This window comes from Bos indicus x Bos taurus, chromosome 4 (genome assembly GCF_003369695.1).
Source record: "Bos indicus x Bos taurus breed Angus x Brahman F1 hybrid chromosome 4, Bos_hybrid_MaternalHap_v2.0, whole genome shotgun sequence".
Lineage (NCBI taxonomy): Eukaryota > Metazoa > Chordata > Mammalia > Artiodactyla > Bovidae > Bos > Bos indicus x Bos taurus.
In genome coordinates, this window is record NC_040079.1 from 1,517,724 (window position 1) to 1,534,648 (window position 16,925).

A 16,925-nucleotide genomic window follows, 5' to 3' on the forward strand; every position below is an offset into this window, starting at 1 on the left:
TGAGAGTGCAAGTCTTTTGAGGGGAGTTGTGAAAGCAAGTTTTACTGTTTTTGTTGCTGAAATGATGGGGTGGGCTGTAATCCTGAGTTGACAGCAGAAGGTGAAAATCAGAATGGCGAATGGGTGTCAGGACGGCCACCTCCTCCCGGCCCTGAGGCCAGGGGTGGGGGGAACTTGACTCCGGCTGCTGGGGAGTCGCCAGTACCAAGTGTCGCTAAAAGTCCCAGAGGCCAGGTGTCAGCGCGCGTCCACGTGCTGGCTCACATCTGTCGCGAATGCGAGCATCTCAAAGGAGTAACTCTGGACGCCGCGTGTTTGTTTTCCTATTTCTATGAGGATCTTCTTTCTTCGCTGGCGCCCCAGATGTGGAAACACACTGTGAATGTTTCAGAAAAGGAGCTTCAAATGACTACACTGGTCTCCAGGGTTCGTTTGGCCGCGGCGCTGCTTGCGGGATCGCCTCGGACAGCGCGGCTCGTCTCCTCTCCGACCCCGGCCCTCTCTCCCGAAGCGCCTCGAGCCGGCCAGGGCTGGTTTTCCCGGTTCAGTGCAAAAGGCAGCCTGCGAGGACCGCAGCGGAAGGCGAGAACGCTCCAGCCGGGCCGTGGCGGCTCTGGGTTAATCAACGCGGCCGCGCGTCATCCATCACGGGCAGAGCCGGGCCCTCGCCATGTGCGGCACACATGCCCGCGCGCCCTCCGCGGCGCCCCTTCCCCCGCGTGACCGGCCGGCCGCCCCGGGTCCGGAGGAAACAGGTGAGCCTGGGCCCTGCTGCTCCCCCCATCAGCTGCCTCCCGCGCTCCGGTGTCTCACTCCTCGCCCGCACCTGGGCTGGGGCACGCCCCTCCCCCTTCCCTCCCCCTCCGCGGGCCCCCCTACTCCCGGCAGATAAATGAGTTCAGAAGGGCCTGCAGTTTCATTTGGGTGATTACAGCGCGGGCGAGCGGGGCCACTCCTCGACTTCAGGGCCGGGTGAGATTAATATCCTCGCTGGCAGCTCATTATCACCCCGGCTCCTTCCATAAAACGCGGGCTCAGCCGCGGCCGGGGGCGCGGTGCTGCTGGGAGCCGGGCCGGCGCAGCTGTTGGCGCGGGCGGCGGGGCGCGGGCCTGGCCGCCTGGGGTCCAAAGGTGGGGGGACCGGGACTGGGTTTGCAACTGGGGGGAAAGCCCGAGAGCCCCAGGAGAGGGGTGGGAAACGAGGAGGGGGAGAGACGAGAAAGACGCCTTGGGGCTTAAGGAAACCTGCCCTCCGTGTGCAGCTCGCTGTAATTTCTACCACATTGCTCAAGTTCAGCCTGAAGCCATCTCGGCCCGGCAGGCTGCACATCTGGGGGATAGTCCCCTGCGCCCCGCCTTCCGGCCGGCCGGGCGTCGGCGCCCCCCAACCCCGTCTCAGCACCGCCCCCTCCCCCGACCGGCGGCGGCCCTGGAGCGGGGTGGGCATCCGGCCTCGGCAGAGGGTCGTTGCCGCATCCCAAGGCCGGACCCTCCTGAAGCCCAGGAACCGTTCGCTCCCCCGGCGAGAGGAGGCAGAGAGCAGGGCGGGAAGGCAGAGTGGTGACGACCCCCGCCCCCCGCCCCCCGGCGGAGCCAGCCCGGCTTGGCGCGGGGACTTGGCGGCCGGGAAGGCGGGACCCACCCGCGGCCCCAGCGTCTCCAGCCAGCGGCTTAATCGCGACGGAATTTATCTCGCTAATAAATTTAATGATCAATTCGTTCTTGTCACAGTAGCTCTTCCCCAAATCAATTATAGCAAATTTAAATATAATCACTGGCTCATCCTCACCCACTCCGGGCACAGCGAACAATTCATTCCGCCGAGTGAGCGGCCGCCAGCCCCGCTCCGCCACACTGGGGGGAGAGAGGCCCTGCCGCCTGGAGGACCCGGGTCCCAGGACCCCGAGCCAGGTCCCCTCAGCCGGGTCCCGAGGGGGACGAAGCACTGCTTCCAGACAAGCCCGGCCTGGCCATCGGGCGGCCAGGCGGCCCTCCGGCCGTGGAGCCTCAGTGCCCGGGGGGCCTCCCCGCCGTCCACCCGCGAGGGTCGGCCCTGCGGACCCTGCTGCCTCCAACAGCGCGGCCCCGACCAAGGCGAACCCTGCCCTTTGGGACCCCTGCCGGTCCCTGTTCATCCAGGGCACCACTCTGGGCGCAGGTTCTCTTCACCGTGGTGGGAGGTGGGGTGGTCCTTAGTTCTCGTCGTGGGTCACTGTCTCCAGGGTGTGTGAGAAAATGGGGTTAAATCTCTCTGTGATTGAGACCCAGCGATCGCAGGTCCAGCCCTCACAGAGCTCCCGCCGAGGGTCCGAGGCCCTGACCAGCCTTATGCTCAGAGTCTAAAGTGCAGAAATGGCTAGAAAGTCGACAAAATGGGGCTCTTCCTTTCAGGTTGGCCTTCCTGCACCCTGCACCCAGGCTGAAGTCAGCCTGGAAAGATCAGCAGGAAAGACCATGACAGCAAAAGCAAAGGGGATGATGTCAGCAGTTAGAACTGCAGCAAGGGAAATGGCCAGCAGGACCAGAGGCAACCTGGGGAGGAGGAAAGCATTGGCAAATCAAGTCTCTGATAAGGGATTGATACCCAGAATATGTAAAGAACTACGATTCAGCAACAACAAACAATTCGATTAAAAATAGGCAAAGGAATTCAAAAGGCATTTGTCTGGAGAAAATGTACAGGTGGTCCAGGAGCGCAGGAATTCGCATCACCAGTCATCAGGGAAATGCAACTCAAGACCATGGTGAGCTCTCACCTCCTGCCTGTTGGGATTTATTATAGAAAAGAGAACAGAAGATAACGAGTGTGGGGGAGGATGTAGTGAAATTGGATCCCCGCAGCACCGTGGGTAGGGATGTAAAACAGTGCGGCCACTGTGGAAAACTGTTTGGAGGGGCCTCAAAAAAAAAAACACCCCAAGAACAATAAAAGCCTAGAATTACCATATGACCCAGAACCCCTACTTCCGGGTGTGTATCCAAAAGAATTGAAAAGGATCTGGAAGAGATATTTGCACACCCATGTTCACTGTAACGTCACAATAACCACAAGGTGGAAGTCACCTAAGTGTCAACAGATGAACAGATAAGAAAATGGGAGCCACATATAAATGGTGGAATAGTGTTCAGCCTTTAAAAAGAAGGAATTCTGACACCTGTTACAACAGGGATAAACACTGAGGACATAATAGTGAAACAAGTGAGAGTGAAGTCGCTCAGTCGTGTCCGACTCTTCGAGACCCCGTGGACTGTGGCCCACCAGGCTCCTCCGGCCATGGGATTTGCCAGGCAAGAGTGCTGGAGTGGGGTGCCATTGCCTTCTCCGAATAGTGAAATAAGCCAGTCACAAAGAGACAAATACTCTAATTTGTACACAATTCTACTTATATGACTTCCCGTGGTGGCTCAGATGGTAAAGCGTCTGTCTACAATGCGGGAGACCTGGGTTCAAGCCCTGGGTTGGGAAGATCCCCTGGAGAAGGAAATGGCACCCCACTCCAGTTCTATTGCCTGGAAAATCCCATGGACGGAGGAGCCTGGTAGGCTACAGTCTATGGGGTCGCAGAGAGTCGGACACGACTGAGCGACTTCACATTCACTACTTATGTGTGTGTGTGTTCAGTCGTGTCCGACTCTCTGTGACCCTGTGGACTGTAGCCCGCCAGGCTTCTTCGTCAGTGGGATTCTCCTGGCCAGAACACTGGAGGGGGTTGCCATTTCCTCCCCCAGGAGATCTTCCTGACCCAGGGATTGAACCCAGGTCTCCTGCATCTCCTGCATGGTCAGGTGGATTCTTTACCACTGCGCCACCTGGGAAGTCCATTCTACTTACATGTGGGATCTCAAATAGTCAAATTCTTAAGTGACAGAACATAGAAAGGAGGTTGTCAGGGGCTGGGGGCGAGAGAAAGAGGAGGATGTTCAGTTTTGCAAGATGAAAAAATTCTAGGGCTCTGTTGCACAGTATGTGTATAGTTAATGCTACTTACCAGACCCTTCGCGTGGCTAGGATCATCAGAGGATAGGCCTCCTTCCCCTCCTCGCTCATCCCTCCCTCCCCCTCCTCCCCTCCCTCCTCCTCCTCCTCTTCTCCCCGCCCCCCCCCCCCACCCCCGCCCCATCGCTCCTCCGGAAAAGGCTCGCTTGCTTGCTGTAGAACACCGGGATCCTGGGAAGGCTGAGGAAGGGAGCCCCGGCCCCCCAGGACCAGAGCGGCCCTGGCCCCTCTCCCGCCACCCCCTCTTGGTGTGGGGAGCCTGGTGCGCCCCAGGCCGGTTCCGCGGGCAACCAGGTTTGCGTCCTCCTCTGTGCCCCCACCTCGCCCCCCGCAGACCTGGGGCAGGGGACCGCGCTTCGGGGGTGGGGGCTCATGCGGGGAGGGGCCCGGGGGTGCAGCGCCGGGTGTGGGAGACGTGGGGGGGGGGGGTCTCTACCTGTGGGACGCGGGCGCCCCCCACCCGTATCAAAGTCCTGCGGTGCCTGGTGTCTCCCTCAATAAAACTAATCCTTTCGGAGGTGTGACTCAGCCCAGATCGCCGCAGTGTTCCAGACTGCAGGCAAATATGTTTTTCAGATTTGGTTTTTATGGTCGGATTAAAGTTTATTTTCCATAATAGGGCACCTAATAAAACTCATAAAGCCGGGTCGGGGCTCCAGCTGGTGGCCTCGTTTAACACTTTCACTTCGTAAATCACTTTACGACGTGCCAGGTGTGTCCCCAACGAGAACCAGCCTGCGACCCCCGGACCCCCGCCCCCGCGCCCGGTCCCGCGCAGCCCTCGGGGTTCGGGCCGGGCGGGCCAGCCATCGAGGGTCCGCGCCCCGGTCCCTCCCCTCCTGCACCCCGAGAGGCGGCGGGGGACCCCCAAGCAGGCGGGGGGTCGGGGCGGGAGGCGGAGGGGGCCCCCGCGCGCGCCCCGCCCGCCGGCCCCGCGCCGACCCTGCATTCCACGACCGCGCACCTGGCCGCCCCGAGAGTACACAAGGTGCCGGACAATGCGCGGCTCCCCGGCCATTGTCCGCGGCGCTGGGCGGGACAAAGGTGCCCCCCGGCCGGCGGCCGCGGCGAGGGGCGGCGGCGCGGTTTACCCAGCTGGGGGCGGAACAAAGGGCCGCCGCCTTATCGCCGCCAGGCCGGTGGGGGGGACCGCGGGCCGGGCGGGGCGCGGGGTCAGCCCGGGGGCGCGGGGAGGGCCGCCCGAGGGGTGGCCGCGCCCCCTCGCGGAGCCCCTGCCGCCCGCGGGGGGCTCGGGAAGGGGCGGCCTAGGCGCCCCACGGGGACCCCGGGGCTGGAAGAAAAGCAGGCTCGTCTAGGGGCGGGGTTGGTGCTCCGAGTCTGCAAAGATGCTGGTGGTTTTTGAGTGGGATCACCTTCCGACGCAGAGCCGTGGTTCCAAGCACAGGTTTTCTTCTGTGCTGAAACAGCACCTTGGAAAATGATACACAGAAAGAGTTAGAATCGCCCTGGCTCGGGCGTCTGCGAGGAGAGAAGGGCCCGCTTTCCCGTGTCCAATCTGGGGGACCCAGAGGGGTTTTCTGGGGCCAGTCCTCCTAAGGAGACACCCGTGCCAAAGGTTCTTAAGGGAGACACCAGTGCCTGAAGCTTGCAGTTGAGTTTTTAAATAGCTAATCTGTAAAGGAAAGGTACCCTGTGTGTGTGTGTTTTACCCTGGGTCTGCTTTCCTGCTTTGTACCTTTCGCCACCCTGGTTCATTTATCCTGGTGATTAATTTATTGGGGATGGGGGAAACTGTCAGATTCCCACAAGCCCTGGGATCAGGCACCTGTGTGACACCGCAGCCTTTTCACCTACAAGAGATACTAGCCAGCCCAGAAAATCCATCAACCACCCAGTCGTTTGGCAGATTTAGAACAGCTGCTCTTCTAGACATGGTTCTGAGCACCAGGGTGGGTGCATGGGTGAGTGAAAGACAGAAGTCCCCACTGTCCTCGAGTCACACAGTGGGAGGGGGGACGAGACTGACGCTCACTGTCCTCGAGTTACACAGTGGGGAGGGGGACGAGACTGACGCTCACTAAACTCGTGCAGCACGTAGTGTGAGCGGTGTGTGAACCCGGAAGGGGAGGTGTCAGGTAAAAAGTGATCCTGCTAAGGCACTTCAGTCGTGTCCGACTCCGTGCAGCCCCACAGACGGCAGCCCACCAGGCTCCCCCGTCCCTGGGATTCTCCAGGCAAGAACACTGGAGTGGGTTGCCATTTCCTTCTCCGATGCATGAAAGTGAAAAGTGAAAGTGAAGTCGCTCAGTCGTGTCCAACCCTCAGCGACCCCATGGACTGCAGCCTACCAGGCTCCCCCGTCCCTGGGATTCTCCAGGCAAGAACACTGGAGTGGGTGATGAGGGAGGTCCAAAGCCCCCATCACCTGAGATGCAGGACTCATCATCTCCTGCACTGTGGGAAGGTGAGGACGTGCGCTGTAGCTCAGGCTGCCTGCCTGTGAGAGAATTAGAGACCTTTAAGAACCATACAGGGTACTTATCCCAGGTCCAAGCCATCAGATACTCACTTCTTGATTTAAAGTGTTTGTAGCCCTGATGGCGGAGTCAGTCCAGAAAACAGAGGTGCGTGTGTGCGTGGTGGAAGTGGGAGTTTGGAGACAGGAATAGGTTTCAGGTATGTTTTCCTCCGTTTTTTGTTTTCCACTGAGATGTAATTGACTTAAACCATGGTATTAGTTTTAGGTGTATAGTGATTTCTTAAGTAATTCAGGCCTTTAAGACCACTCTGGAAAATAGAAGAGAAAGCCGCAGTTTTCACGTAAAAGGTTCACTGCCAATTTTAGGGAGTCTGACCCCAGACACAGAAGCTTCCAGACCCCTGGGAGCAGGACGAGGTCTGGCGTCCCCCTTCACAGAGACGCCTGTGCACTGCCGGGAAGCTGGCGGCAGGCCCTTCACACCCAGCACGCGCCGCCTGCAGGAGCCGTTCGAGCAGCAGAACTCGCGACTCCCTCACTCACCGTGGACGTGGAAGCCTGTGCATGCTTCCAACCAGGATGCAGGCCCGTCACCGCCCCCGCGGTGTTCTGTGCCCAGAGGGCCCTGTGCCCCATCTGTAGGAGGAGGACTGGGTCGTCCCCATCTCAAAGGAAGAGAGAAGACTTCGACAGCTGAACCCGCACCAGGCTGCACCCGCAGGCTCACGGGACAGTTACACAAACCCCCGTGGGACGCAGAACTAGTCCTCGAGATTCACTGAGGATCCTCGGGGTTGCAGTTCAAGGCTGGTCCAGGGAAAGGCCGTGGTGGGTGGGGTGTGGGCTGGGGAGGAAGTCTCCTCAGGGATTCCAGGGACTCGGGAAGCCAGGCTGAGAGCCAGGAGGCAGAGGTGCAGGCGACACCTGGGCACTTAGCAGCTGGGCGGCCTTGGGCAGGGGCGTGACCTCTCTGTGCCCGAGCGCCTCGCTTGGGAGAGTGGCAGCGCCCATCTCCTGGGGCAGCTGTGGAGAAGGGCATGCACCGTGAGGAGGGGCCAGAGGAGGCTCCCCATGTCAGCCCCCCAAGCCTGCACCCTCTCCCCGCTTTCTACTCACTGCCCTGCTGGGCTGGTCGGCCAGGTGTCACGTGGACCCAGGGCCACTGTGTCCACACCACGGGATCATTCTCTTGGGGACTCCAGCCGAACGGAGAGGTGGACAAACAGAGAAGGAGAAAGCGTGTGAGCTGATGGCCACGTGGGAACCTGCCTCTCTGGGCAGCCCGAGCCCTGAGCCTCCTTTGGTCCAGTGGGCATGTGCAGATGGGACGTGCCAGGGCCTTGAAAAGGGCTTGTCCACCCGCTACCCTGGAGGGGCAGGGGCCAGCCGGCTGGACTCAAGCGACATGCAGGGCGACCGCAGGCCTGGGAGGGAGCCCCGAGTCCCACCCGAACTGTCGACCCAGAGAGAGACGAGCTGAAGGCAGCTGCTGCAGGTCGCTGCGTCCGGGGCAGCCTGTCACCCGGGAGAAGCTGTCTGAGCTGCGGCTGCACGGACGCCGGGGTGAGCTCTGGCCTACTGATGGCTTCTGGACCCCTGATGGAGGTAGTATTTGTGGAGTAACTCTCATCTGCTGACTCGGAGCCAGTCTGGATGGAGGACGGAGAACTGCAGAGCCGGGCTGTCCCTGCCGTGGGCCTCAGGGCGGAGCAGGCTGTGGCAGGAAGCCCAGGTGGGTCCCCAGGAGTGGGCAGCTCCCTGGAGGTGTCCACACAGCCCGCGCTAGTCGGTGACCATGGGGTCCTCATTCTCAGCGCTGTGCGCACCCCCCGCGGCCCGTGGGCTGCCGGAATGCAGGGGCAGAGTCAGCATTCATCAGGTAGGATCGCGGTGGGGGGGGGTCCCCAGGGGCAGGAGAGCCCGAGGGACAGAAGTTCACTCTGTCTCCTTCCACCTGGGCCCCTGGAGCTGGGCTGGCGGCCCTGGGACCCCCGGGCGCCCAGGCCCTTTATCACGTGGCTCTCCCTCTGTGGTTCAAGATGGGGCTCGGGAATCCTGGCCAGCCAGATGGAGGGTGGTGTGCGTCCTTCCTGGGGATGAGAGTGTGGCCCCTTCTTTCCCTCCCCTCTGGTGAGAAGTCTCTCTGTTTTAATTTGGCTGCGCTGCACGGCTTGCAGGATCTCAGCTCCCTGACCAGGGATTGAACCAGGGCTGTGGCAGTGAAAGCCCCTCATCCGAACCACGAGGCCCCCAGGAACCTCCCCGGTGAGAAGGCCTGATGCCCCCACACTGAGCTTTGCCTGCGGTCAGGAAGTCTTGATTTCCATCTGTGCACAGGCCTGCGTTTCGGTTGTGTGTGTGCATGTGTCCAGTCGCATCACAGCATTGTGTTCCCCATTTCTCACCCCAGCCTAACTCTGTCCTGCTTAAACACCAGCCTCCCCAGCCCCCCACCCGGGAACATGTGCTCTGCCGTCCAGCTCTGAGAGTCTGCCTGGTCTGTTGAATGAGTAGGTTGTGTTCCTTTCAGACACTTCCCACAGCATCCCCTGTAGGTCTGAGCACGTCGAGGGGCTCCAGTGAGTGAAGCTGGTTTTCCCGTGTCTCCTCCCCAGTGTTTGAGCCAAGGGCTCCGGGTCACATCTGTGCTCCATCTCATCCTCCCGGTGCAGACCCTGAGGCTGAAGCCACCCTGGACACCACGCAGGGCCTGCCCCAGTGCCGCGGCCTCCGCCATCGCCCCCGTGTCTGAGGGCCTCCCCACCGGCTGCCGCATCTGCTCTGTGCCCAAGAGTCCAGGGGCAACAGCTGGTGGCTCGGGTCAGGAGCCCGGCAAGCAGATTCCTGTGCACCAAGGGTTCCTGAGGCCTGACCGACCGGCCGTCATGGGCACCAGTACACGCTGCTGCCCGGGACACCCCCAGGAGCCCAAGGGCCGGGCAGCCAACAGAGCAGCGGTCAGGAGGCAGTGGGGTCAGGAGGCCCCATCTTGAACCACAGAGGGAGAGCCTCGCTTTGAAAGGTAGAGCCAGTGCCCCCACGACGTGAGTCCTCCATTGCATAGCACCGGGAGCTATGCTCAGCAGAACCTGAATATACATATATACACATACACACACATATGCTCAGCAGTATATGATAACCTACAAGGGAAAGAACCTGAATATACATATATACACACATATACATGCATGTATGCTCAGTAGTATTCATGTTATGGGCTTCCCTGGTGGCTCAGTCAGTAAAGAATTTGCCTGCAATGCGGGAGACCTCGGTTCTATCTCTGGGTTGAGAAGATCCCCTGGAGAAGGGAAAGGCTACCCACTCCAGTATTCTTGCCTGGAGAATCCCATGGACAGAGGAACCTGGTGGGCTATAGTCCTTGGGGTCACAAAGAGTCGGACACAACTGAGCAACTTAGCACAGCACACATGCTCAGTATTATGTGATAACCTACAAGGGAAAAGAACCTGAATATACATATATATAAATGTATACACACACACATATACACATACACACACGCACACACATATATACACATGCACACACACATATACACATGCACAGACATATACACACATATACAAACACACATATACACACGCACACACATACACATGAACACACATACACACACACATATATACACATGCACACACATATACTGACACATATACACACATATATATACACATGCACACACATATACACACACATGCACACACATATACACACATATATACACACACGCACACACATATACACACGCACACCTACATATATATATATATATATACACACACGCACATATACACACATAAGCACACACATATGCACAAATACACATGCACACACACATGCACACACATACACACACATATACACACATATACACATGTACACACACATATATGAACACGTATACACACGCACACATATATACACATGCACACACATATACTGACACATATACACACACATATATACACACATACACACATGCACACACATATACACACACACATATATATACACACGCACACACACATATACACACGCACGCCTACATACATATATATATATACACACATGCACATATACACACATAAGCACACACATACACACACATATACACAAATACACACGCACATATACACGCACATATACACATGCACACCTACATATATATACACACGCACACACATACACACACACATATACACACACATGTGTAAGTGAAGCTGCGCTCACGTCCAAAGCTTACATGATATTGCAAATCAATTCTACTTCAATAAAGACAGTTTTTAAGAAAGTCCTCTGCTACATTTAAAACCAGCAATATTGGCGGGCTCCGTAGCTCTCAGAAGTCTTCCCACTACCTTGACATATTTCCTGTTCCTATTTTCACAGGTAAAGGAGACACCTGAATCGTCACACACTGCATTCTTGGCAGCTCTTCAGAACTGCTTAGAATAGCCCCAGGTTTTCCCAGAAGCACCAGGGCTGTCGTGACCCCCTGGGTCTCCTCCCAGCAGCGCCCTCCCTGCGGGTGGTCTGCCCCCGGGGGCCATGGAGCCGTCCCGGGGCCCCCACACTGAGGCCTCCCTATCTTCGTAAAACAAGGTGATTCGCTTTTAATGACTGCCGGTGTTTCCTTTCCCAGTTCTGTTTGAGCAGATAGTGTGCGGGGCGGTCCCAGCGGGGTTAAACCACCGCGACCTTCATAATCAGGGAACAGAAACAAATTGTGTTTACTCACATATGTGACCCAGTCTCTGGTGCCCAGATGCCCCCTAATCACAGGTGGCGTGATAATATGTTGCTTTTATCAGGCCTCTCACTCACAGGTAACAAAGTACTTTATTATCCCACCCAGCAGGGACAGGGCCCATGGTCACATGGTGTCCGTGGCCTGGGGCACAAGCGGTCTCCCTGCCGGTGGCCCCGCCTGGCCCCCCAAGCCTGGAGATGGGGGTGGCAGGAGGCGGAGGGAGCAGAGCCCCCGCGGGTCCCCTCTGGGATCTTGACAGGCACTGTTGGCCGCTGCTTTCAGGAGCCACGTCCACGGCCCCGGCCCCGCTGGGCTGGACTGACCTCAGTGAGAGGTGTGACTAGCTCACCACAGACCCCCATCCGTGTTGTTTCTCTGCCCACTCGCTTCCCAGGGCTGGGCCAGGAGCCGGCACGGAAGCTCGGCAGGGAGGTGGCTGGAGCCCACTGGTTGTCGGGGAGAAAGTGGAGGCCTGTGCCGGCCTGGCAGACCCGGACCCGGTCTCCTCCAGGCCTGAGTGGCCCGGCCTCCAGGTGGGCAGGTCAAGCCCCAGACGCGAGGCGACTGGACGGGGACATGGAGCACAGCTCCACCTTGGCCTGGTCTTGCGCGCACGGCCCGTGGCTCGCGAGCACAGGGGCGGTGGGCCTCACTCCCGCTGCCGTGGCCGTGCTGTGCAGACAGACAAGGCGCAGGAGCAGATGGCCAGCCCAGCCCCGGGGTCTGCCCGGTGTTTCCCGCTTCTCTGTTTCAAGGCTCTGGGGGGTGTTCGTGGTGGGGCTGGCACAGCCCTGTTCCAGGGCAGACCCGGGGCAGGCCGCCTCGGCCTGGGCAGCTTTAGTGAGCCCTACAGTCACTAAGGTAGTATGCGGACTCTGGCTGGCTCATCAAATCTGATTAAGAAAACAGGTTTAAAAAACAAAAATACTCATTGTCCATCTAAGTCAAAGAGCGTACGGGTGCTCATGACCACTGTCTGCGTCTCTTAGCTGCTAACCTGCGACCAGACTGAAAAGTACTTCCTCCCCCAGGGAAAAGTTCGAGGGCAAGGATAAAGTAAATCTCAAATAATCACGTTGTATTTCTGATGAGTTACATAGGCGGGGTCTCTGCCCCAGGCATGTGGACTGGCTTTTCTGCACACAGTAAGCCCAGGAGAAGCACTTGGGGAGGCTGGGCTTCTGATAATCACGCCCTCGGGCACACCTGCTCGCAGTTGGCTCTTGGGAGGAAGTCAGAGCTCTGGCTGCCGGGTGCAGTTAAGTAATGATCCTAACAGCACTCGGGAGGCCTGCCCCCGGTTTCGGATGTGTGGTGCTGGCACTCCGCAGGCGGACTTGGAGCCGGGCCGGCCCCCAGCACCTGGGTTTCCTCTTGCGCTTTTCTGTGAGTCTTGTTTTACTCTCATTAAGGATAGTTTCCCAGAGATAGTAACAATGTCCTGAATAAGCCAAAGGTATTTAAGAATTATAAAGTAGATTCAGATGGCAAATTGGGGATTGAGGAAGCAGAATGCCCTTAGACACACCCCCTCCCCAATGTGCGCTTTGGGGAGAAGCAACCACAGGGACACTCCAGCCTCAGACGACGAGCAGGCGCCTCCTCTGTCCAGGTGAGAGGCTCCCTGGGGACTGACTGACCCACGAACACAGCACCAGGCCCCCTGAAGGACGCAGGGCTCATCTTAGGCCATAAAATCTCCTTCTCCTGCAAGGTAGACGTGCCCGCCCTCCTGCAAGGTCAGGCTGTCCGCGGAACTGATAAGCACGGCTTCTTTGGTCAAGTTACTGATGCAGACTTGGGAGGGTGGCGGAGAGGGAAGCCGAGTGTGGGGACGGACCACATGTCCCTGCTGGGGACCCTCGGGGCCCGTCCGTGGGGCCACTGGACGGTAGCAGGTCCCGCTTCCCAGCGCTGCTTGTCTGAGAGCAGCCCCCACTGAGCTCTTGGGGTGACTGACCAGGACAGCTGGCCACGCTGCCTGTTCTCCTAAGTGGGCAGTGATTCAGGGTCTGTGAGAAGAGAAACAAGAAGAGCATGGAGTGACTTTGTGGCTAGTGAACCATCCTGAGGCTCAGAGAAATTACCGCTGCCATTCCGGGCACTCACAGACCTACCTGAGCAACTAGAGAACACACAGATGGCAAAGCGGCTTCACAGAAGGGGTGGCCGCGCTGCGGGCGGGGATGGCTGGCCTGAGCCGGCCAGGCCTGACGCGCTTCGTCCCTTCTGCACTTCGTGCCTGAGCAGTTGGCAAGCTACCGGAGCGTCACCATCGCTGAGGCGAGATGGGACTGCTCAGGGGCCATGCCATGAAGCCTGCTGATGAGGGAGTTGGAAACTGAACCCTAGACCTGGGCTTACAGAGCTGGGTTCCCTCCAGCTGGCAGGATCTCCCCCGACAGGCAGGGGACCCCCGCCTGCCTGACCTGAGGCTCTGGCGGGAACACATCTTCTGTGCTTGCCGCAGCCAGCGACGGCGTCTCGAGACTGCCATTCACCACTTCAGTGCTCTTGAGATGGGTAGAGTCTGAGCTTTCCCGGGAAAAGCAGAGGAGTATAGAGGCTCATTTTTCAAGAATGCGAGCTAGTCATGTAGGAGGGATGACGGAGTTAGAAAGTGACCAACTTGCCATAAGTGATCCTGGCAAGCATCACTGACACGGGCCTGACCCACTAGGCAAACATGTTGGTGGGGAACAGGAAATTCACATTTTGCTGCACTCCTCCCCGTTGTAAGATGTCCTTGACTTCTGGTGATTAGTTTCCCTTAATCATCACAAGGGTGACAAGGTGCCTGTGCGGGCCTCGGCCGTAACTAGTGGCCGAGCACCGCCGGCCTGAGCCGTGCGCTGACCACTGTCCCACGGCGCAGCCGGGAGGGGCCAGTCCCCGAGTGTGCTTCCCCGGCCACGGCCACACGGAGCCCGCCGGACGTGTGCAGGGCTCTACGTGACAAAGGGCTGGTTTCTTGGGGAAGTTTGGTTTTTTGGCAGCAGTATGGGGCGTGTGGGAGCTTGGTTCCTGACCAGGGATGGAACCAGCGCGCCCTGCGTTGGTTGCCAGGGAAGTCCCCCCGGCCCCTACTTTCGGGCCTTGAGTGAAAATTTTAAGTGGAGATGGGATGGGGTGGGTGTTCAATACTAAAAGAGAAATAAAAAGAAATGTAACGATTGAACCTTGACTGTATTCTGTCTAGGGGGGAGAAAAAAGCTGTAGGAAATTCACTTCAGGACAACCGGAAGGATGAAAACGGCCGTCTGCTGGACCGTTCCTGAACGTCTGTGTTCTCAGGGTGCGCCTGACTCCCCTGTACTCGAATGTACGAGAATGTCCTTGTCCTCAGGAGACACGGGCTGAGGGCTTAGGAGCTGTGTCCTGACGTATGCACTTTCTATAGCTGCCATCAAAACGTGTGTGTGCGTAAATGCGTGTGGATTACATGCAAAAAAAAAGAGAAAACGCAAATGGGGAAGATGTTAACGACGGACAAACCAAAAAACAAAAGCAGAAGAATTTGCCACCTTCTTAGGAAATGCTTCCGACCAAGTAAAACGCAACATGCAATCCACCGTAAGTGATCTTCTCTAGGGAATAATCTTTAAGTCCTCTTACTCGTTTTGACCTCGGGCTGAGCCAGATAAATGCGACCCTGGTTGCACGTCATGGGGCCCTAGAGGGGCAACCCCCAACACCTCTGTCAGCAAAAGTGGTCCTGGTGTGTGAGGGGCAGGATGGGAGGTCCCAGGCTGGTTCCCCAGGGCTGGAAGGAAAGATGCAGGCCGTGCCGCAGCCGGGGGTGGGGGCGGGCGCCCATCCCCTGCAGACTGGCGGCTTGAGTGCGCGGGGACATGCCGCCGCGATAACCCCCCAAGGCCCTGGCCGAGCGTCCCGCTTTGGACATGCTCAAGGTCAAAATCAGTCTGTTCCCCGGGCCGGTGTGCACACACATGGCATTGTTTTCCAAACACACAGCAGCCTCAGAGCGTTTTAAACTCGGTCCCCACTTTCCCTTTCATCATCTTATCATGCAAACATCATTTTTCATTTTACCCAGCTCAACTCGAGATAAATGTCATCTGCGTGTGAACTTGACCCCTCTCCAGTCGGTGTCATCCGTGTGGAGTAAGGTATGAAATGTGAGAAGAGGAAAAGCCCTGATTCCCAGGCCAGTACTCCTTTCCCCAGAAGATCCAAGGTTCACGGGCCTCTTGGAACACTCCAGATGCGTGTGCACCTTAAATGCGCCGCCCGCAGGGAGACATGCAGCCCTGCAGAGGCTCAGTCATTGCTTCCGTCTGGGGTCTGCCTGCAGCCCCTCCTCGGTCACAGAGCTGCCGTCCTGGGAGGGTCTTGAGCTGTGCTGGAGCTCCCGGGCTGCCTCTGGGTCCTCCCGGTTCTGTTCTCTGCACTAGGAGCTGCCGGGTGGCACCCTGTCCCTGGCCTGCTTCTCCTAACTCAGCTTCCTTGGGGGGCTCCGACACCCGGGCCTCAAGCCCCCACCTTGGGCGGTGTGTCTGTGGCCTCCTGCCCGACCCTGCTGTTGACGGGTGCTGGCAGGGCCCCAAACGCCCCCGGACCTCTTCACTGGAAGGTGCCCCCTTCTGCTGTGTGTGCCTCAGTCACGTCTCCAGAATCTTCCTTCTCACGCTGCTGTCTTGGGCCAGGAAGGGGACGAGAGGCACGTACCCGGGCTCAGCTGCCGGCCTTCACACCAGGTGACCGGCACTTCTCGCTGTTTCAGGCAGCATTCCTGAGAACGCAGCCTAGGTGGCCTCACTCCCTTGCTGACGCTCCTTCGACGGCTTCCCCTGGTGGAGCAGATACACGCCTGCTCCTCACAGGCAGGCTGCAGGCGCCGGTCCCGTCCCACCTTCTGTCCCGGGTCCCGGGGCCCCACACGGCCCGGCCCCGTGTCCCGACCCTCCGCTGCAGCCCGCGCGTCCCTGGGTGCCCCGGGCTCTGGCTGGAAGGGCAGGGGCCGGGGTCACCTCCTCCGGCAAGCTCGCCATGCCCGGCCCACGGGGGCTGGCTGGCTGGCTGCCGGCCATTCTTGGCGCACGTGACGACGGGGCACGTGATGTCTCTGAAACCTTCAAGCTGCCCCGGGGCTCAACTCCGCGTGTGGCATGGAGGAGCCCCCAGCAAACGCTGAGTGAGACCAAGCCCCACTCCTACTTGGCGCCCCTGGAAGAGGCCTCGAGCTGGTGTAATTCAGACACCGCAGCCTCAGGACAAACAGCCGCACCGCAGCTGGGAGCGGAAACGATCCCAGACGGGCTCAGGTTCTGCAGCAGCTGCCGGTGCCGAGTCCTGCCACATCCAGCAGCACCCAGCACAGACCTGCAGCGCCCTGCCCTGACACCCTGGCAGGGATGCGGTCTGCGGCCCCCAGTCGGCAGCCTTGAGCCCAGAGCTCTGGTGACCAACGCCCTGGCCACCCAGGCCCAGGTCAAGGTCAAGGCGCAGGCCGTCCCTCTGGCTCCTCCTGCTGACCCAGGGGCACCTCGCAGGGAAGTACAGCAACAGACACGGGGTCACTGCTTTACAGTAAGGACTAAGCCATGTTTTTAAAAACGAGGTTAGGACTTCCTCGGTGGTCCGGTGGTAAAGAATCCGCCTGCCCGTGCAGGAGACCTGGGTTCGAGCCCTGACCCGGGAAGATCTCACGTGCCTCGGAGCAACAGGGCTCCAGAGCCGAACCTGCAGAGGCC